The sequence below is a fragment of the Hyla sarda genome, unplaced genomic scaffold (genome assembly GCF_029499605.1).
Source record: "Hyla sarda isolate aHylSar1 unplaced genomic scaffold, aHylSar1.hap1 scaffold_1031, whole genome shotgun sequence".
Taxonomy (NCBI): Eukaryota; Metazoa; Chordata; class Amphibia; order Anura; family Hylidae; genus Hyla; species Hyla sarda.
The window spans coordinates 79,652-99,988 of record NW_026607650.1 but is presented as its reverse complement, the minus strand read 5'-3'; the positions used below and the strand labels follow the sequence as shown (position 1 = coordinate 99,988).

The 20,337-nt window shown below is 46.1% G+C and overlaps 9 non-coding genes across 9 annotated transcripts; all 9 read left to right on the top strand.

The window, feature by feature from the left end:
- Window positions 1-672: 672 nt before the first annotated feature.
- On the top strand, window positions 673-863 carry LOC130299039 (U2 spliceosomal RNA). Its single transcript, XR_008850240.1, has one exon. It is a non-coding gene; the product is annotated as a U2 spliceosomal RNA (small nuclear RNA).
- A 2,078-nt stretch (window positions 864-2,941) lies between these two features.
- On the top strand, window positions 2,942-3,132 carry LOC130299038 (U2 spliceosomal RNA). Its single transcript, XR_008850239.1, has one exon. It is a non-coding gene; the product is annotated as a U2 spliceosomal RNA (small nuclear RNA).
- Window positions 3,133-5,214: 2,082 nt separating this feature from the next.
- LOC130299036 (U2 spliceosomal RNA) lies at window positions 5,215-5,405 on the top strand. Its single transcript, XR_008850237.1, has one exon. It is a non-coding gene; the product is annotated as a U2 spliceosomal RNA (small nuclear RNA).
- A 2,077-nt stretch (window positions 5,406-7,482) lies between these two features.
- Window positions 7,483-7,673, top strand: LOC130299035 (U2 spliceosomal RNA). Its single transcript, XR_008850236.1, has one exon. It is a non-coding gene; the product is annotated as a U2 spliceosomal RNA (small nuclear RNA).
- Window positions 7,674-9,760: 2,087 nt separating this feature from the next.
- Window positions 9,761-9,951, top strand: LOC130299034 (U2 spliceosomal RNA). Its single transcript, XR_008850235.1, has one exon. It is a non-coding gene; the product is annotated as a U2 spliceosomal RNA (small nuclear RNA).
- A 2,086-nt stretch (window positions 9,952-12,037) lies between these two features.
- Window positions 12,038-12,228, top strand: LOC130299033 (U2 spliceosomal RNA). Its single transcript, XR_008850234.1, has one exon. It is a non-coding gene; the product is annotated as a U2 spliceosomal RNA (small nuclear RNA).
- A 2,077-nt stretch (window positions 12,229-14,305) lies between these two features.
- On the top strand, window positions 14,306-14,496 carry LOC130299032 (U2 spliceosomal RNA). The gene has a single exon (XR_008850233.1). It is a non-coding gene; the product is annotated as a U2 spliceosomal RNA (small nuclear RNA).
- Window positions 14,497-16,583: 2,087 nt separating this feature from the next.
- LOC130299031 (U2 spliceosomal RNA) lies at window positions 16,584-16,774 on the top strand. The gene has a single exon (XR_008850232.1). It is a non-coding gene; the product is annotated as a U2 spliceosomal RNA (small nuclear RNA).
- A 2,085-nt stretch (window positions 16,775-18,859) lies between these two features.
- LOC130299030 (U2 spliceosomal RNA) lies at window positions 18,860-19,050 on the top strand. Its single transcript, XR_008850231.1, has one exon. It is a non-coding gene; the product is annotated as a U2 spliceosomal RNA (small nuclear RNA).
- The last annotated feature ends 1,287 nt before the right edge of the window (window positions 19,051-20,337 follow it).

Sequence of the window (20,337 nt, the reverse complement as noted above, 5' to 3'; positions counted from 1 at the left end):
AAGCAACAGGAGATTGTTGCATCCATCTAGAACCCTCAGAACTACAGTGCTATGATGTCACTCACTTCCACAGGCCTTGCAGAGTGTAAACAACAACAACCCAGCTTTGTTGTGTATGTAACCATAGGGATTTGTGATGTCACCTAGAACCTTCACAGCAGCGACAGCTTTATGAGGAGCATCAGCACTGCTCTGCCTGAGCAGAACCATCACCGCCATAGGTTGTCAAATAACCCGGGTTTAACCCACACAGGTAAGTCCAATGGGGTGCAGGCATGTCCTCTATGCTTACAGCTTCCCGTGGGTGTTGGTTTGATACCGTTTGGGGACAGCCAAGGAGGCATCTGCAGGCAACAAAGGTAGGTGTGTGCTTGTGTGTGTGTTTCCTATGCAGATCCTAAGCCCAGTGTCACATGCAAGTAGGAGGAGTAAGAAGGGTTCCTGGCAAATCCGGGTTATGGATTGCATTTAAAAAGGCCCCGTGGGAGTGCAATGGGCCCCTGTCTTGCTGCTTAGCAATAATGGTATGGGTTTAGGTTCTGCTGTGTGTACTGGTGGTTGACTGCCCCCCAGCCCAGAGTGTGCATGGAAAATTGTCTGGCAGCCTCCCTGACAGCAAGCAGTGATAGTGCCCATGAAGGGGACCTTGTTGGGCCCGCCCCTTTCACGGTTATCGCTTCTCGGCCTTTTGGCTAAGATCAAGTGTAGTATCTGTTCTTATCAGTTTAATATCTGATACGTCCCCTATCTGGGGACCATATATTAAATGGATTTTTGAGAACGGGGGCCGATTTCGAAGCTTGCTTCCGTCGCCCTATGCATTGACCCGATATGGCAGTATCTTCGGGTACAGTGCACCACCCCCTTACAGGGTTAAAAAGAAAGATTCCTACTTTCATTGCTACCTGCTTGCTGGCTAGCCAGCTAGCCAGCCCTGTGGGCCTTGCTGCTGCTGCTGCTGCAGCCAAAAAACAAAAGGTGGTGCTGCTGCTGCTTCTGCTTCTGCTTGTGTCTGGCCGCTGTTGGAGCGTCCAGGCACAGGACTTCTGCTGCTGCTGACTAAATGGCCTCCTTAATTGGATCATTTGAGTAGCCAGCACACCTGTGCAGGTAGGGCATGACATGATAGGCAGCTGCCTTGATAGCGGGTGGGTGCTGAATGTTCCTAATTGACAAAATAAGATTAATGCTTATGAAGAAATATAAAATCTCATCCCTTCCCCAATATCGCGCCACACCCCTACCCCTTAATTCCCTGGTTGAACTTGATGGACATATGTCTTTTTTCGACCGTACTAACTATGTAACTATGTAACATAACATGGGGGGGGGGGTCTCCTGGCTGTTCACACAGGTGTGTCATTGCTGTACATTGACCATGCATTGCTTCTGTGGTATTGCAAAGGCAAAGACAAATGCTTCCAGCCATCCATTGCACTAATGGATTGGTCATCAGCTGGCTGTCTATGTCCCGCATCAATATAGACCAAAGTACAGAGGGTTAGGCTATGCTATTGTGCACCTACCTGATGCATCAGAAGGTGCGAGGCCCTTGCTAAATTCTGTGCACAGACTTTGAGATCTATGCTTTAGACTGTATCTAAACCTGCTCCAACATGGACTGACATTCTGGCCTACTTTCAGCCGATGCGACTTGTCTGTCGCTGAACAGTCGCTTTTTATGTATTCAGCACCTATGTATAATGTTGTAAAAATGCTCTAGAAGCTAAAGTCGCAGAAATGTCACACATATTTGGCCTGCAACTTTCTGTGCGACAAATTCAGACAGGAAAAATCAGTATAAATCCTTAGAAAATTATCCCCCAGTGTCTCCATCTGCTGGCGGTATTGAATAAGCATTGCTGCACTGATGGGGTATGCATTAGACGAAAAAAAAGAAGAAAAAGAAGAATAATACGCCCAGAAAAGAGGCGAAAAGGAGAAAAACGTAAAAAAAACGTGAAAAAAAAGTAAGAGGAAGAGAAGGGAAAAAAAGGTGGAAATGGGTTTAAAAGTGATTTCGGCGGAGAAATATATATATATATATATATATATATATATATATATACGCGCACACACACACATATATATAAACGTATTCTCCGTTGAGATATTGCAGCCGCTGCTGTGTCCAGGCCCAGGAGCCTTAGCACTGTGCTGTGATGTCACTCAATACCACTGACATCACTAGGTGTAAACAACATCTCTCCTTTGCTGTGTATGTGACTATGGAGCTGTTTGGTGATGTCGTCTATTATGGCCTTCATAGAAGCAACAGGAGATTGTTGCATCCATCTAGAACCCTCAGAACTACAGTGCTATGATGTCACTCACTTCCACAGGCCTTGCAGAGTGTAAACAACAACAACCCAGCTTTGTTGTGTATGTAACCATAGGGATTTGTGATGTCACCTAGAACCTTCACAGCAGCGACAGCTTTATGAGGAGCATCAGCACTGCTCTGCCTGAGCAGAACCATCACCGCCATAGGTTGTCAAATAACCCGGGTTTAACCCACACAGGTAAGTCCAATGGGGTGCAGGCATGTCCTCTATGCTTACAGCTTCCCGTGGGTGTTGGTTTGATACCGTTTGGGGACAGCCAAGGAGGCATCTGCAGGCAACAAAGGTAGGTGTGTGCTTGTGTGTGTGTTTCCTATGCAGATCCTAAGCCCAGTGTCACATGCAAGTAGGAGGAGTAAGAAGGGTTCCTGGCAAATCCGGGTTATGGATTGCATTTAAAAAGGCCCCGTGGGAGTGCAATGGGCCCCTGTCTTGCTGCTTAGCAATAATGGTATGGGTTTAGGTTCTGCTGTGTGTACTGGTGGTTGACTGCCCCCCAGCCCAGAGTGTGCATGGAAAATTGTCTGGCAGCCTCCCTGACAGCAAGCAGTGATAGTGCCCATGAAGGGGACCTTGTTGGGCCCGCCCCTTTCACGGTTATCGCTTCTCGGCCTTTTGGCTAAGATCAAGTGTAGTATCTGTTCTTATCAGTTTAATATCTGATACGTCCCCTATCTGGGGACCATATATTAAATGGATTTTTGAGAACGGGGGCCGATTTCGAAGCTTGCTTCCGTCGCCCTATGCATTGACCCGATATGGCAGTATCTTCGGGTACAGTGCACCACCCCCTTACAGGGTTAAAAAGAAAGATTCCTACTTTCATTGCTACCTGCTTGCTGGCTAGCCAGCTAGCCAGCCCTGTGGGCCTTGCTGCTGCTGCTGCTGCAGCCAAAAAACAAAAGGTGGTGCTGCTGCTGCTTCTGCTTCTGCTTGTGTCTGGCCGCTGTTGGAGCGTCCAGGCACAGGACTTCTGCTGCTGCTGACTAAATGGCCTCCTTAATTGGATCATTTGAGTAGCCAGCACACCTGTGCAGGTAGGGCATGACATGATAGGCAGCTGCCTTGATAGCGGGTGGGTGCTGAATGTTCCTAATTGACAAAATAAGATTAATGCTTATGAAGAAATATAAAATCTCATCCCTTCCCCAATATCGCGCCACACCCCTACCCCTTAATTCCCTGGTTGAACTTGATGGACATATGTCTTTTTTCGACCGTACTAACTATGTAACTATGTAACATAACATGGGGGGGGGGGGTCTCCTGGCTGTTCACACAGGTGTGTCATTGCTGTACATTGACCATGCATTGCTTCTGTGGTATTGCAAAGGCAAAGACAAATGCTTCCAGCCATCCATTGCACTAATGGATTGGTCATCAGCTGGCTGTCTATGTCCCGCATCAATATAGACCAAAGTACAGAGGGTTAGGCTATGCTATTGTGCACCTACCTGATGCATCAGAAGGTGCGAGGCCCTTGCTAAATTCTGTGCACAGACTTTGAGATCTATGCTTTAGACTGTATCTAAACCTGCTCCAACATGGACTGACATTCTGGCCTACTTTCAGCCGATGCGACTTGTCTGTCGCTGAACAGTCGCTTTTTATGTATTCAGCACCTATGTATAATGTTGTAAAAATGCTCTAGAAGCTAAAGTCGCAGAAATGTCACACATATTTGGCCTGCAACTTTCTGTGCGACAAATTCAGACAGGAAAAATCAGTATAAATCCTTAGAAAATTATCCCCCAGTGTCTCCATCTGCTGGCGGTATTGAATAAGCATTGCTGCACTGATGGGGTATGCATTAGACGAAAAAAAAGAAGAAAAAGAAGAATAATACGCCCAGAAAAGAGGCGAAAAGGAGAAAAACGTAAAAAAACGTGAAAAAAAAGTAAGAGGAAGAGAAGGGAAAAAAAGGTGGAAATGGGTTTAAAAGTGATTTCGGCGGAGAAATATATATATATATATATATATATATATATATATACATACGCGCACACACACACATATATATAAACGTATTCTCCGTTGAAATATTGCAGCCGCTGCTGTGTCCAGGCCCAGGAGCCTTAGCACTGTGCTGTGATGTCACTCAATACCACTGACATCACTAGGTGTAAACAACATCTCTCCTTTGCTGTGTATGTGACTATGGAGCTGTTTGGTGATGTCGTCTATTATGGCCTTCATAGAAGCAACAGGAGATTGTTGCATCCATCTAGAACCCTCAGAACTACAGTGCTATGATGTCACTCACTTCCACAGGCCTTGCAGAGTGTAAACAACAACAACCCAGCTTTGTTGTGTATGTAACCATAGGGATTTGTGATGTCACCTAGAACCTTCACAGCAGCGACAGCTTTATGAGGAGCATCAGCACTGCTCTGCCTGAGCAGAACCATCACCGCCATAGGTTGTCAAATAACCCGGGTTTAACCCACACAGGTAAGTCCAATGGGGTGCAGGCATGTCCTCTATGCTTACAGCTTCCCGTGGGTGTTGGTTTGATACCGTTTGGGGACCGCCAAGGAGGCATCTGCAGGCAACAAAGGTAGGTGTGTGCTTGTGTGTGTGTGTTTCCTATGCAGATCCTAAGCCCAGTGTCACATGCAAGTAGGAGGAGTAAGAAGGGTTCCTGGCAAATCCGGGTTATGGATTGCATTTAAAAAGGCCCCGTGGGAGTGCAATGGGCCCCTGTCTTGCTGCTTAGCAATAATGGTATGGGTTTAGGTTCTGCTGTGTGTACTGGTGGTTGACTGCCCCCCAGCCCAGAGTGTGCATGGAAAATTGTCTGGCAGCCTCCCTGACAGCAAGCAGTGATAGTGCCCATGAAGGGGACCTTGTTGGGCCCGCCCCTTTCACGGTTATCGCTTCTCGGCCTTTTGGCTAAGATCAAGTGTAGTATCTGTTCTTATCAGTTTAATATCTGATACGTCCCCTATCTGGGGACCATATATTAAATGGATTTTTGAGAACGGGGGCCGATTTCGAAGCTTGCTTCCGTCGCCCTATGCATTGACCCGATATGGCAGTATCTTCGGGTACAGTGCACCACCCCCTTACAGGGTTAAAAAGAAAGATTCCTACTTTCATTGCTACCTGCTTGCTGGCTAGCCAGCTAGCCAGCCCTGTGGGCCTTGCTGCTGCTGCTGCTGCAGCCAAAAAACAAAAGGTGGTGCTGCTGCTGCTTCTGCTTCTGCTTGTGTCTGGCCGCTGTTGGAGCGTCCAGGCACAGGACTTCTGCTGCTGCTGACTAAATGGCCTCCTTAATTGGATCATTTGAGTAGCCAGCACACCTGTGCAGGTAGGGCATGACATGATAGGCAGCTGCCTTGATAGCGGGTGGGTGCTGAATGTTCCTAATTGACAAAATAAGATTAATGCTTATGAAGAAATATAAAATCTCATCCCTTCCCCAATATCGCGCCACACCCCTACCCCTTAATTCCCTGGTTGAACTTGATGGACATATGTCTTTTTTCGACCGTACTAACTATGTAACTATGTAACATAACATGGGGGGGGGGGTCTCCTGGCTGTTCACACAGGTGTGTCATTGCTGTACATTGACCATGCATTGCTTCTGTGGTATTGCAAAGGCAAAGACAAATGCTTCCAGCCATCCATTGCACTAATGGATTGGTCATCAGCTGGCTGTCTATGTCCCGCATCAATATAGACCAAAGTACAGAGGGTTAGGCTATGCTATTGTGCACCTACCTGATGCATCAGAAGGTGCGAGGCCCTTGCTAAATTCTGTGCACAGACTTTGAGATCTATGCTTTAGACTGTATCTAAACCTGCTCCAACATGGACTGACATTCTGGCCTACTTTCAGCCGATGCGACTTGTCTGTCGCTGAACAGTCGCTTTTTATGTATTCAGCACCTATGTATAATGTTGTAAAAATGCTCTAGAAGCTAAAGTCGCAGAAATGTCACACATATTTGGCCTGCAACTTTCTGTGCGACAAATTCAGACAGGAAAAATCAGTATAAATCCTTAGAAAATTATCCCCCAGTGTCTCCATCTGCTGGCGGTATTGAATAAGCATTGCTGCACTGATGGGGTATGCATTAGACGAAAAAAAAGAAGAAAAAGAAGAATAATACGCCCAGAAAAGAGGCGAAAAGGAGAAAAACGTAAAAAAACGTGAAAAAAAAGTAAGAGGAAGAGAAGGGAAAAAAAGGTGGAAATGGGTTTAAAAGTGATTTCGGCGGAGAAATATATATATATATATATATATATATATATATGTATACGCGCACACACACACATATATATAAACGTATTCTCCGTTGAGATATTGCAGCCGCTGCTGTGTCCAGGCCCAGGAGCCTTAGCACTGTGCTGTGATGTCACTCAATACCACTGACATCACTAGGTGTAAACAACATCTCTCCTTTGCTGTGTATGTGACTATGGAGCTGTTTGGTGATGTCGTCTATTATGGCCTTCATAGAAGCAACAGGAGATTGTTGCATCCATCTAGAACCCTCAGAACTACAGTGCTATGATGTCACTCACTTCCACAGGCCTTGCAGAGTGTAGACAACAACAACCCAGCTTTGTTGTGTATGTAACCATAGGGATTTGTGATGTCACCTAGAACCTTCACAGCAGCGACAGCTTTATGAGGAGCATCAGCACTGCTCTGCCTGAGCAGAACCATCACCGCCATAGGTTGTCAAATAACCCGGGTTTAACCTACACAGGTAAGTCCAATGGGGTGCAGGCATGTCCTCTATGCTTACAGCTTCCCGTGGGTGTTGGTTTGATACCGTTTGGGGACAGCCAAGGAGGCATCTGCAGGCAACAAAGGTAGGTGTGTGCTTGTGTGTGTGTTTCCTATGCAGATCCTAAGCCCAGTGTCACATGCAAGTAGGAGGAGTAAGAAGGGTTCCTGGCAAATCCGGGTTATGGATTGCATTTAAAAAGGCCCCGTGGGAGTGCAATGGGCCCCTGTCTTGCTGCTTAGCAATAATGGTATGGGTTTAGGTTCTGCTGTGTGTACTGGTGGTTGACTGCCCCCCAGCCCAGAGTGTGCATGGAAAATTGTCTGGCAGCCTCCCTGACAGCAAGCAGTGATAGTGCCCATGAAGGGGACCTTGTTGGGCCCGCCCCTTTCACGGTTATCGCTTCTCGGCCTTTTGGCTAAGATCAAGTGTAGTATCTGTTCTTATCAGTTTAATATCTGATACGTCCCCTATCTGGGGACCATATATTAAATGGATTTTTGAGAACGGGGGCCGATTTCGAAGCTTGCTTCCGTCGCCCTATGCATTGACCCGATATGGCAGTATCTTCGGGTACAGTGCACCACCCCCTTACAGGGTTAAAAAGAAAGATTCCTACTTTCATTGCTACCTGCTTGCTGGCTAGCCAGCTAGCCAGCCCTGTGGGCCTTGCTGCTGCTGCTGCTGCAGCCAAAAAACAAAAGGTGGTGCTGCTGCTGCTTCTGCTTCTGCTTGTGTCTGGCCGCTGTTGGAGCGTCCAGGCACAGGACTTCTGCTGCTGCTGACTAAATGGCCTCCTTAATTGGATCATTTGAGTAGCCAGCACACCTGTGCAGGTAGGGCATGACATGATAGGCAGCTGCCTTGATAGCAGGTGGGTGCTGAATGTTCCTAATTGACAAAATAAGATTAATGCTTATGAAGAAATATAAAATCTCATCCCTTCCCCAATATCGCGCCACACCCCTACCCCTTAATTCCCTGGTTGAACTTGATGGACATATGTCTTTTTTCGACCGTACTAACTATGTAACTATGTAACATAACATGGGGGGGGGGGTCTCCTGGCTGTTCACACAGGTGTGTCATTGCTGTACATTGACCATGCATTGCTTCTGTGGTATTGCAAAGGCAAAGACAAATGCTTCCAGCCATCCATTGCACTAATGGATTGGTCATCAGCTGGCTGTCTATGTCCCGCATCAATATAGACCAAAGTACAGAGGGTTAGGCTATGCTATTGTGCACCTACCTGATGCATCAGAAGGTGCGAGGCCCTTGCTAAATTCTGTGCACAGACTTTGAGATCTATGCTTTAGACTGTATCTAAACCTGCTCCAACATGGACTGACATTCTGGCCTACTTTCAGCCGATGCGACTTGTCTGTCGCTGAACAGTCGCTTTTTATGTATTCAGCACCTATGTATAATGTTGTAAAAATGCTCTAGAAGCTAAAGTCGCAGAAATGTCACACATATTTGGCCTGCAACTTTCTGTGCGACAAATTCAGACAGGAAAAATCAGTATAAATCCTTAGAAAATTATCCCCCAGTGTCTCCATCTGCTGGCGGTACTGAATAAGCATTGCTGCACTGATGGGGTATGCATTAGACGAAAAAAAAGAAGAAAAAGAAGAATAATACGCCCAGAAAAGAGGCGAAAAGGAGAAAAACGTAAAAAAACGTGAAAAAAAAGTAAGAGGAAGAGAAGGGAAAAAAAGGTGGAAATGGGTTTAAAAGTGATTTCGGCGGAGAAATATATATATATATATATATATATATATATATATATATATATATATACGCGCACACACACACATATATATAAACGTATTCTCCGTTGAGATATTGCAGCCGCTGCTGTGTCCAGGCCCAGGAGCCTTAGCACTGTGCTGTGATGTCACTCAATACCACTGACATCACTAGGTGTAAACAACATCTCTCCTTTGCTGTGTATGTGACTATGGAGCTGTTTGGTGATGTCGTCTATTATGGCCTTCATAGAAGCAACAGGAGATTGTTGCATCCATCTAGAACCCTCAGAACTACAGTGCTATGATGTCACTCACTTCCACAGGCCTTGCAGAGTGTAAACAACAACAACCCAGCTTTGTTGTGTATGTAACCATAGGGATTTGTGATGTCACCTAGAACCTTCACAGCAGCGACAGCTTTATGAGGAGCATCAGCACTGCTCTGCCTGAGCAGAACCATCACCGCCATAGGTTGTCAAATAACCCGGGTTTAACCCACACAGGTAAGTCCAATGGGGTGCAGGCATGTCCTCTATGCTTACAGCTTCCCGTGGGTGTTGGTTTGATACCGTTTGGGGACAGCCAAGGAGGCATCTGCAGGCAACAAAGGTAGGTGTGTGCTTGTGTGTGTGTTTCCTATGCAGATCCTAAGCCCAGTGTCACATGCAAGTAGGAGGAGTAAGAAGGGTTCCTGGCAAATCCGGGTTATGGATTGCATTTAAAAAGGCCCCGTGGGAGTGCAATGGGCCCCTGTCTTGCTGCTTAGCAATAATGGTATGGGTTTAGGTTCTGCTGTGTGTACTGGTGGTTGACTGCCCCCCAGCCCAGAGTGTGCATGGAAAATTGTCTGGCAGCCTCCCTGACAGCAAGCAGTGATAGTGCCCATGAAGGGGACCTTGTTGGGCCCGCCCCTTTCACGGTTATCGCTTCTCGGCCTTTTGGCTAAGATCAAGTGTAGTATCTGTTCTTATCAGTTTAATATCTGATACGTCCCCTATCTGGGGACCATATATTAAATGGATTTTTGAGAACGGGGGCCGATTTCGAAGCTTGCTTCCGTCGCCCTATGCATTGACCCGATATGGCAGTATCTTCGGGTACAGTGCACCACCCCCTTACAGGGTTAAAAAGAAAGATTCCTACTTTCATTGCTACCTGCTTGCTGGCTAGCCAGCTAGCCAGCCCTGTGGGCCTTGCTGCTGCTGCTGCTGCAGCCAAAAAACAAAAGGTGGTGCTGCTGCTGCTTCTGCTTCTGCTTGTGTCTGGCCGCTGTTGGAGCGTCCAGGCACAGGACTTCTGCTGCTGCTGACTAAATGGCCTCCTTAATTGGATCATTTGAGTAGCCAGCACACCTGTGCAGGTAGGGCATGACATGATAGGCAGCTGCCTTGATAGCGGGTGGGTGCTGAATGTTCCTAATTGACAAAATAAGATTAATGCTTATGAAGAAATATAAAATCTCATCCCTTCCCCAATATCGCGCCACACCCCTACCCCTTAATTCCCTGGTTGAACTTGATGGACATATGTCTTTTTTCGACCGTACTAACTATGTAACTATGTAACATAACATGGGGGGGGGGGGGTCTCCTGGCTGTTCACACAGGTGTGTCATTGCTGTACATTGACCATGCATTGCTTCTGTGGTATTGCAAAGGCAAAGACAAATGCTTCCAGCCATCCATTGCACTAATGGATTGGTCATCAGCTGGCTGTCTATGTCCCGCATCAATATAGACCAAAGTACAGAGGGTTAGGCTATGCTATTGTGCACCTACCTGATGCATCAGAAGGTGCGAGGCCCTTGCTAAATTCTGTGCACAGACTTTGAGATCTATGCTTTAGACTGTATCTAAACCTGCTCCAACATGGACTGACATTCTGGCCTACTTTCAGCCGATGCGACTTGTCTGTCGCTGAACAGTCGCTTTTTATGTATTCAGCACCTATGTATAATGTTGTAAAAATGCTCTAGAAGCTAAAGTCGCAGAAATGTCACACATATTTGGCCTGCAACTTTCTGTGCGACAAATTCAGACAGGAAAAATCAGTATAAATCCTTAGAAAATTATCCCCCAGTGTCTCCATCTGCTGGCGGTATTGAATAAGCATTGCTGCACTGATGGGGTATGCATTAGACGAAAAAAAAGAAGAAAAAGAAGAATAATACGCCCAGAAAAGAGGCGAAAAGGAGAAAAACGTAAAAAAACGTGAAAAAAAAGTAAGAGGAAGAGAAGGGAAAAAAAGGTGGAAATGGGTTTAAAAGTGATTTCGGCGGAGAATATATATATATATATATATATATATATATATATATATATATATACGCGCACACACACACATATATATAAACGTATTCTCCGTTGAGATATTGCAGCCGCTGCTGTGTCCAGGCCCAGGAGCCTTAGCACTGTGCTGTGATGTCACTCAATACCACTGACATCACTAGGTGTAAACAACATCTCTCCTTTGCTGTGTATGTGACTATGGAGCTGTTTGGTGATGTCGTCTATTATGGCCTTCATAGAAGCAACAGGAGATTGTTGCATCCATCTAGAACCCTCAGAACTACAGTGCTATGATGTCACTCACTTCCACAGGCCTTGCAGAGTGTAAACAACAACAACCCAGCTTTGTTGTGTATGTAACCATAGGGATTTGTGATGTCACCTAGAACCTTCACAGCAGCGACAGCTTTATGAGGAGCATCAGCACTGCTCTGCCTGAGCAGAACCATCACCGCCATAGGTTGTCAAATAACCCGGGTTTAACCCACACAGGTAAGTCCAATGGGGTGCAGGCATGTCCTCTATGCTTACAGCTTCCCGTGGGTGTTGGTTTGATACCGTTTGGGGACAGCCAAGGAGGCATCTGCAGGCAACAAAGGTAGGTGTGTGCTTGTGTGTGTGTTTCCTATGCAGATCCTAAGCCCAGTGTCACATGCAAGTAGGAGGAGTAAGAAGGGTTCCTGGCAAATCCGGGTTATGGATTGCATTTAAAAAGGCCCCGTGGGAGTGCAATGGGCCCCTGTCTTGCTGCTTAGCAATAATGGTATGGGTTTAGGTTCTGCTGTGTGTACTGGTGGTTGACTGCCCCCCAGCCCAGAGTGTGCATGGAAAATTGTCTGGCAGCCTCCCTGACAGCAAGCAGTGATAGTGCCCATGAAGGGGACCTTGTTGGGCCCGCCCCTTTCACGGTTATCGCTTCTCGGCCTTTTGGCTAAGATCAAGTGTAGTATCTGTTCTTATCAGTTTAATATCTGATACGTCCCCTATCTGGGGACCATATATTAAATGGATTTTTGAGAACGGGGGCCGATTTCGAAGCTTGCTTCCGTCGCCCTATGCATTGACCCGATATGGCAGTATCTTCGGGTACAGTGCACCACCCCCTTACAGGGTTAAAAAGAAAGATTCCTACTTTCATTGCTACCTGCTTGCTGGCTAGCCAGCTAGCCAGCCCTGTGGGCCTTGCTGCTGCTGCTGCTGCAGCCAAAAAACAAAAGGTGGTGCTGCTGCTGCTTCTGCTTCTGCTTGTGTCTGGCCGCTGTTGGAGCGTCCAGGCACAGGACTTCTGCTGCTGCTGACTAAATGGCCTCCTTAATTGGATCATTTGAGTAGCCAGCACACCTGTGCAGGTAGGGCATGACATGATAGGCAGCTGCCTTGATAGCGGGTGGGTGCTGAATGTTCCTAATTGACAAAATAAGATTAATGCTTATGAAGAAATATAAAATCTCATCCCTTCCCCAATATCGCGCCACACCCCTACCCCTTAATTCCCTGGTTGAACTTGATGGACATATGTCTTTTTTCGACCGTACTAACTATGTAACTATGTAACATAACATGGGGGGGGGGGTCTCCTGGCTGTTCACACAGGTGTGTCATTGCTGTACATTGACCATGCATTGCTTCTGTGGTATTGCAAAGGCAAAGACAAATGCTTCCAGCCATCCATTGCACTAATGGATTGGTCATCAGCTGGCTGTCTATGTCCCGCATCAATATAGACCAAAGTACAGAGGGTTAGGCTATGCTATTGTGCACCTACCTGATGCATCAGAAGGTGCGAGGCCCTTGCTAAATTCTGTGCACAGACTTTGAGATCTATGCTTTAGACTGTATCTAAACCTGCTCCAACATGGACTGACATTCTGGCCTACTTTCAGCCGATGCGACTTGTCTGTCGCTGAACAGTCGCTTTTTATGTATTCAGCACCTATGTATAATGTTGTAAAAATGCTCTAGAAGCTAAAGTCGCAGAAATGTCACACATATTTGGCCTGCAACTTTCTGTGCGACAAATTCAGACAGGAAAAATCAGTATAAATCCTTAGAAAATTATCCCCCAGTGTCTCCATCTGCTGGCGGTATTGAATAAGCATTGCTGCACTGATGGGGTATGCATTAGACGAAAAAAAAGAAGAAAAAGAAGAATAATACGCCCAGAAAAGAGGCGAAAAGGAGAAAAACGTAAAAAAACGTGAAAAAAAAGTAAGAGGAAGAGAAGGGAAAAAAAGGTGGAAATGGGTTTAAAAGTGATTTCGGCGGAGAAATATATATATATATATATATATATATATATATATATACGCGCACACACACACATATATATAAACGTATTCTCCGTTGAGATATTGCAGCCGCTGCTGTGTCCAGGCCCAGGAGCCTTAGCACTGTGCTGTGATGTCACTCAATACCACTGACATCACTAGGTGTAAACAACATCTCTCCTTTGCTGTGTATGTGACTATGGAGCTGTTTGGTGATGTCGTCTATTATGGCCTTCATAGAAGCAACAGGAGATTGTTGCATCCATCTAGAACCCTCAGAACTACAGTGCTATGATGTCACTCACTTCCACAGGCCTTGCAGAGTGTAAACAACAACAACCCAGCTTTGTTGTGTATGTAACCATAGGGATTTGTGATGTCACCTAGAACCTTCACAGCAGCGACAGCTTTATGAGGAGCATCAGCACTGCTCTGCCTGAGCAGAACCATCACCGCCATAGGTTGTCAAATAACCCGGGTTTAACCCACACAGGTAAGTCCAATGGGGTGCAGGCATGTCCTCTATGCTTACAGCTTCCCGTGGGTGTTGGTTTGATACCGTTTGGGGACAGCCAAGGAGGCATCTGCAGGCAACAAAGGTAGGTGTGTGCTTGTGTGTGTGTTTCCTATGCAGATCCTAAGCCCAGTGTCACATGCAAGTAGGAGGAGTAAGAAGGGTTCCTGGCAAATCCGGGTTATGGATTGCATTTAAAAAGGCCCCGTGGGAGTGCAATGGGCCCCTGTCTTGCTGCTTAGCAATAATGGTATGGGTTTAGGTTCTGCTGTGTGTACTGGTGGTTGACTGCCCCCCAGCCCAGAGTGTGCATGGAAAATTGTCTGGCAGCCTCCCTGACAGCAAGCAGTGATAGTGCCCATGAAGGGGACCTTGTTGGGCCCGCCCCTTTCACGGTTATCGCTTCTCGGCCTTTTGGCTAAGATCAAGTGTAGTATCTGTTCTTATCAGTTTAATATCTGATACGTCCCCTATCTGGGGACCATATATTAAATGGATTTTTGAGAACGGGGGCCGATTTCGAAGCTTGCTTCCGTCGCCCTATGCATTGACCCGATATGGCAGTATCTTCGGGTACAGTGCACCACCCCCTTACAGGGTTAAAAAGAAAGATTCCTACTTTCATTGCTACCTGCTTGCTGGCTAGCCAGCTAGCCAGCCCTGTGGGCCTTGCTGCTGCTGCTGCTGCAGCCAAAAAACAAAAGGTGGTGCTGCTGCTGCTTCTGCTTCTGCTTGTGTCTGGCCGCTGTTGGAGCGTCCAGGCACAGGACTTCTGCTGCTGCTGACTAAATGGCCTCCTTAATTGGATCATTTGAGTAGCCAGCACACCTGTGCAGGTAGGGCATGACATGATAGGCAGCTGCCTTGATAGCGGGTGGGTGCTGAATGTTCCTAATTGACAAAATAAGATTAATGCTTATGAAGAAATATAAAATCTCATCCCTTCCCCAATATCGCGCCACACCCCTACCCCTTAATTCCCTGGTTGAACTTGATGGACATATGTCTTTTTTCGACCGTACTAACTATGTAACTATGTAACATAACATGGGGGGGGGGGGGTCTCCTGGCTGTTCACACAGGTGTGTCATTGCTGTACATTGACCATGCATTGCTTCTGTGGTATTGCAAAGGCAAAGACAAATGCTTCCAGCCATCCATTGCACTAATGGATTGGTCATCAGCTGGCTGTCTATGTCCCGCATCAATATAGACCAAAGTACAGAGGGTTAGGCTATGCTATTGTGCACCTACCTGATGCATCAGAAGGTGCGAGGCCCTTGCTAAATTCTGTGCACAGACTTTGAGATCTATGCTTTAGACTGTATCTAAACCTGCTCCAACATGGACTGACATTCTGGCCTACTTTCAGCCGATGCGACTTGTCTGTCGCTGAACAGTCGCTTTTTATGTATTCAGCACCTATGTATAATGTTGTAAAAATGCTCTAGAAGCTAAAGTCGCAGAAATGTCACACATATTTGGCCTGCAACTTTCTGTGCGACAAATTCAGACAGGAAAAATCAGTATAAATCCTTAGAAAATTATCCCCCAGTGTCTCCATCTGCTGGCGGTATTGAATAAGCATTGCTGCACTGATGGGGTATGCATTAGACGAAAAAAAAGAAGAAAAAGAAGAATAATACGCCCAGAAAAGAGGCGAAAAGGAGAAAAACGTAAAAAAACGTGAAAAAAAAGTAAGAGGAAGAGAAGGGAAAAAAAGGTGGAAATGGGTTTAAAAGTGATTTCGGCGGAGAAATATATATATATATATATATATATATATATATATATATATATATACGCGCACACACACACATATATATAAACGTATTCTCCGTTGAGATATTGCAGCCGCTGCTGTGTCCAGGCCCAGGAGCCTTAGCACTGTGCTGTGATGTCACTCAATACCACTGACATCACTAGGTGTAAACAACATCTCTCCTTTGCTGTGTATGTGACTATGGAGCTGTTTGGTGATGTCGTCTATTATGGCCTTCATAGAAGCAACAGGAGATTGTTGCATCCATCTAGAACCCTCAGAACTACAGTGCTATGATGTCACTCACTTCCACAGGCCTTGCAGAGTGTAAACAACAACAACCCAGCTTTGTTGTGTATGTAACCATAGGGATTTGTGATGTCACCTAGAACCTTCACAGCAGCGACAGCTTTATGAGGAGCATCAGCACTGCTCTGCCTGAGCAGAACCATCACCGCCATAGGTTGTCAAATAACCCGGGTTTAACCCACACAGGTAAGTCCAATGGGGTGCAGGCATGTCCTCTATGCTTACAGCTTCCCGTGGGTGTTGGTTTGATACCGTTTGGGGACAGCCAAGGAGGCATCTGCAGGCAACAAAGGTAGGTGTGTGCTTGTGTGTGTGTTTCCTATGCAGATCCTAAGCCCAGTGTCACATGCAAGTAGGAGGAGTAAGAAGGGTTCCTGGCAAATCCGGGTTATGGATTGCATTTAAAAAGGCCCCGTGGGAGTGCAATGGGCCCCTGTCTTGCTGCTTAGCAATAATGGTATGGGTTTAGGTTCTGCTGTGTGTACTGGTGGTTGACTGCCCCCCAGCCCAGAGTGTGCATGGAAAATTGTCTGGCAGCCTCCCTGACAGCAAGCAGTGATAGTGCCCATGAAGGGGACCTTGTTGGGCCCGCCCCTTTCACGGTTATCGCTTCTCGGCCTTTTGGCTAAGATCAAGTGTAGTATCTGTTCTTATCAGTTTAATATCTGATACGTCCCCTATCTGGGGACCATATATTAAATGGATTTTTGAGAACGGGGGCCGATTTCGAAGCTTGCTTCCGTCGCCCTATGCATTGACCCGATATGGCAGTATCTTCGGGTACAGTGCACCACCCCCTTACAGGGTTAAAAAGAAAGATTCCTACTTTCATTGCTACCTGCTTGCTGGCTAGCCAGCTAGCCAGCCCTGTGGGCCTTGCTGCTGCTGCTGCTGCAGCCAAAAAACAAAAGGTGGTGCTGCTGCTGCTTCTGCTTCTGCTTGTGTCTGGCCGCTGTTGGAGCGTCCAGGCACAGGACTTCTGCTGCTGCTGACTAAATGGCCTCCTTAATTGGATCATTTGAGTAGCCAGCACACCTGTGCAGGTAGGGCATGACATGATAGGCAGCTGCCTTGATAGCGGGTGGGTGCTGAATGTTCCTAATTGACAAAATAAGATTAATGCTTATGAAGAAATATAAAATCTCATCCCTTCCCCAATATCGCGCCACACCCCTACCCCTTAATTCCCTGGTTGAACTTGATGGACATATGTCTTTTTTCGACCGTACTAACTATGTAACTATGTAACATAACATGGGGGGGGGGGGGTCTCCTGGCTGTTCACACATGTGTGTCATTGCTGTACATTGACCATGCATTGCTTCTGTGGTATTGCAAAGGCAAAGACAAATGCTTCCAGCCATCCATTGCACTAATGGATTGGTCATCAGCTGGCTGTCTATGTCCCGCATCAATATAGACCAAAGTACAGAGGGTTAGGCTATGCTATTGTGCACCTACCTGATGCATCAGAAGGTGCGAGGCCCTTGCTAAATTCTGTGCACAGACTTTGAGATCTATGCTTTAGACTGTATCTAAACCTGCTCCAACATGGACTGACATTCTGGCCTACTTTCAGCCGATGCGACTTGTCTGTCGCTGAACAGTCGCTTTTTATGTATTCAGCACCTATGTATAATGTTGTAAAAATGCTCTAGAAGCTAAAGTCGCAGAAATGTCACACATATTTGGCCTGCAACTTTCTGTGCGACAAATTCAGACAGGAAAAATCAGTATAAATCCTTAGAAAATTATCCCCCAGTGTCTCCATCTGCTGGCGGTATTGAATAAGCATTGCTGCACTGATGGGGTATGCATTAGACGAAAAAAAAGAAGAAAAAGAAGAATAATACGCCCAGAAAAGAGGCGAAAAGGAGAAAAACGTAAAAAAACGTGAAAAAAAAGTAAGAGGAAGAGAAGGGAAAAAAAGGTGGAAATGGGTTTAAAAGTGATTTCGGCGGAGAAATATATATATATATATATATATATATATATATATATATATATACGCGCACACACACACATATATATAAACGTATTCTCCGTTGAGATATTGCAGCCGCTGCTGTGTCCAGGCCCAGGAGCCTTAGCACTGTGCTGTGATGTCACTCAATACCACTGACATCACTAGGTGTAAACAACATCTCTCCTTTGCTGTGTATGTGACTATGGAGCTGTTTGGTGATGTCGTCTATTATGGCCTTCATAGAAGCAACAGGAGATTGTTGCATCCATCTAGAACCCTCAGAACTACAGTGCTATGATGTCACTCACTTCCACAGGCCTTGCAGAGTGTAAACAACAACAACCCAGCTTTGTTGTGTATGTAACCATAGGGATTTGTGATGTCACCTAGAACCTTCACAGCAGCGACAGCTTTATGAGGAGCATCAGCACTGCTCTGCCTGAGCAGAACCATCACCGCCATAGGTTGTCAAATAACCCGGGTTTAACCCACACAGGTAAGTCCAATGGGGTGCAGGCATGTCCTCTATGCTTACAGCTTCCCGTGGGTGTTGGTTTGATACCGTTTGGGGACAGCCAAGGAGGCATCTGCAGGCAACAAAGGTAGGTGTGTGCTTGTGTGTGTGTTTCCTATGCAGATCCTAAGCCCAGTGTCACATGCAAGTAGGAGGAGTAAGAAGGGTTCCTGGCAAATCCGGGTTATGGATTGCATTTAAAAAGGCCCCGTGGGAGTGCAATGGGCCCCTGTCTTGCTGCTTAGCAATAATGGTATGGGTTTAGGTTCTGCTGTGTGTACTGGTGGTTGACTGCCCCCCAGCCCAGAGTGTGCATGGAAAATTGTCTGGCAGCCTCCCTGACAGCAAGCAGTGATAGTGCCCATGAAGGGGACCTTGTTGGGCCCGCCCCTTTCACGGTTATCGCTTCTCGGCCTTTTGGCTAAGATCAAGTGTAGTATCTGTTCTTATCAGTTTAATATCTGATACGTCCCCTATCTGGGGACCATATATTAAATGGATTTTTGAGAACGGGGGCCGATTTCGAAGCTTGCTTCCGTCGCCCTATGCATTGACCCGATATGGCAGTATCTTCGGGTACAGTGCACCACCCCCTTACAGGGTTAAAAAGAAAGATTCCTACTTTCATTGCTACCTGCTTGCTGGCTAGCCAGCTAGCCAGCCCTGTGGGCCTTGCTGCTGCTGCTGCTGCAGCCAAAAAACAAAAGGTGGTGCTGCTGCTGCTTCTGCTTCTGCTTGTGTCTGGCCGCTGTTGGAGCGTCCAGGCACAGGACTTCTGCTGCTGCTGACTAAATGGCCTCCTTAATTGGATCATTTGAGTAGCCAGCACACCTGTGCAGGTAGGGCATGACATGATAGGCAGCTGCCTTGATAGCGGGTGGGTGCTGAATGTTCCTAATTGACAAAATAAGATTAATGCTTATGAAGAAATATAAAATCTCATCCCTTCCCCAATATCGCGCCACACCCCTACCCCTTAATTCCCTGGTTGAACTTGATGGACATATGTCTTTTTTCGACCGTACTAACTATGTAACTATGTAACATAACATGGGGGGGGGGGGGTCTCCTGGCTGTTCACACATGTGTGTCATTGCTGTACATTGACCATGCATTGCTTCTGTGGTATTGCAAAGGCAAAGACAAATGCTTCCAGCCATCCATTGCACTAATGGATTGGTCATCAGCTGGCTGTCTATGTCCCGCATCAATATAGACCAAAGTACAGAGGGTTAGGCTATGCTATTGTGCACCTACCTGATGCATCAGAAGGTGCGAGGCCCTTGCTAAATTCTGTGCACAGACTTTGAGATCTATGCTTTAGACTGTATCTAAACCTGCTCCAACATGGACTGACATTCTGGCCTACTTTCAGCCGATGCGACTTGTCTGTCGCTGAACAGTCGCTTTTTATGTATTCAGCACCTATGTATAATGTTGTAAAAATGCTCTAGAAGCTAAAGTCGCAGAAATGTCACACATATTTGGCCTGCAACTTTCTGTGCGACAAATTCAGACAGGAAAAATCAGTATAAATCCTTAGAAAATTATCCCCCAGTGTCTCCATCTGCTGGCGGTATTGAATAAGCATTGCTGCACTGATGGGGTATGCATTAGACGAAAAAAAAGAAGAAAAAGAAGAATAATACGCCCAGAAAAGAGGCGAAAAGGAGAAAAACGTAAAAAAACGTGAAAAAAAAGTAAGAGGAAGAGAAGGGAAAAAAAGGTGGAAATGGGTTTAAAAGTGATTTCGGCGGAGAAATATATATATATATATATATATATATATATATATATATATATATACGCGCACACACACACATATATATAAACGTATTCTCCGTTGAGATATTGCAGCCGCTGCTGTGTCCAGGCCCAG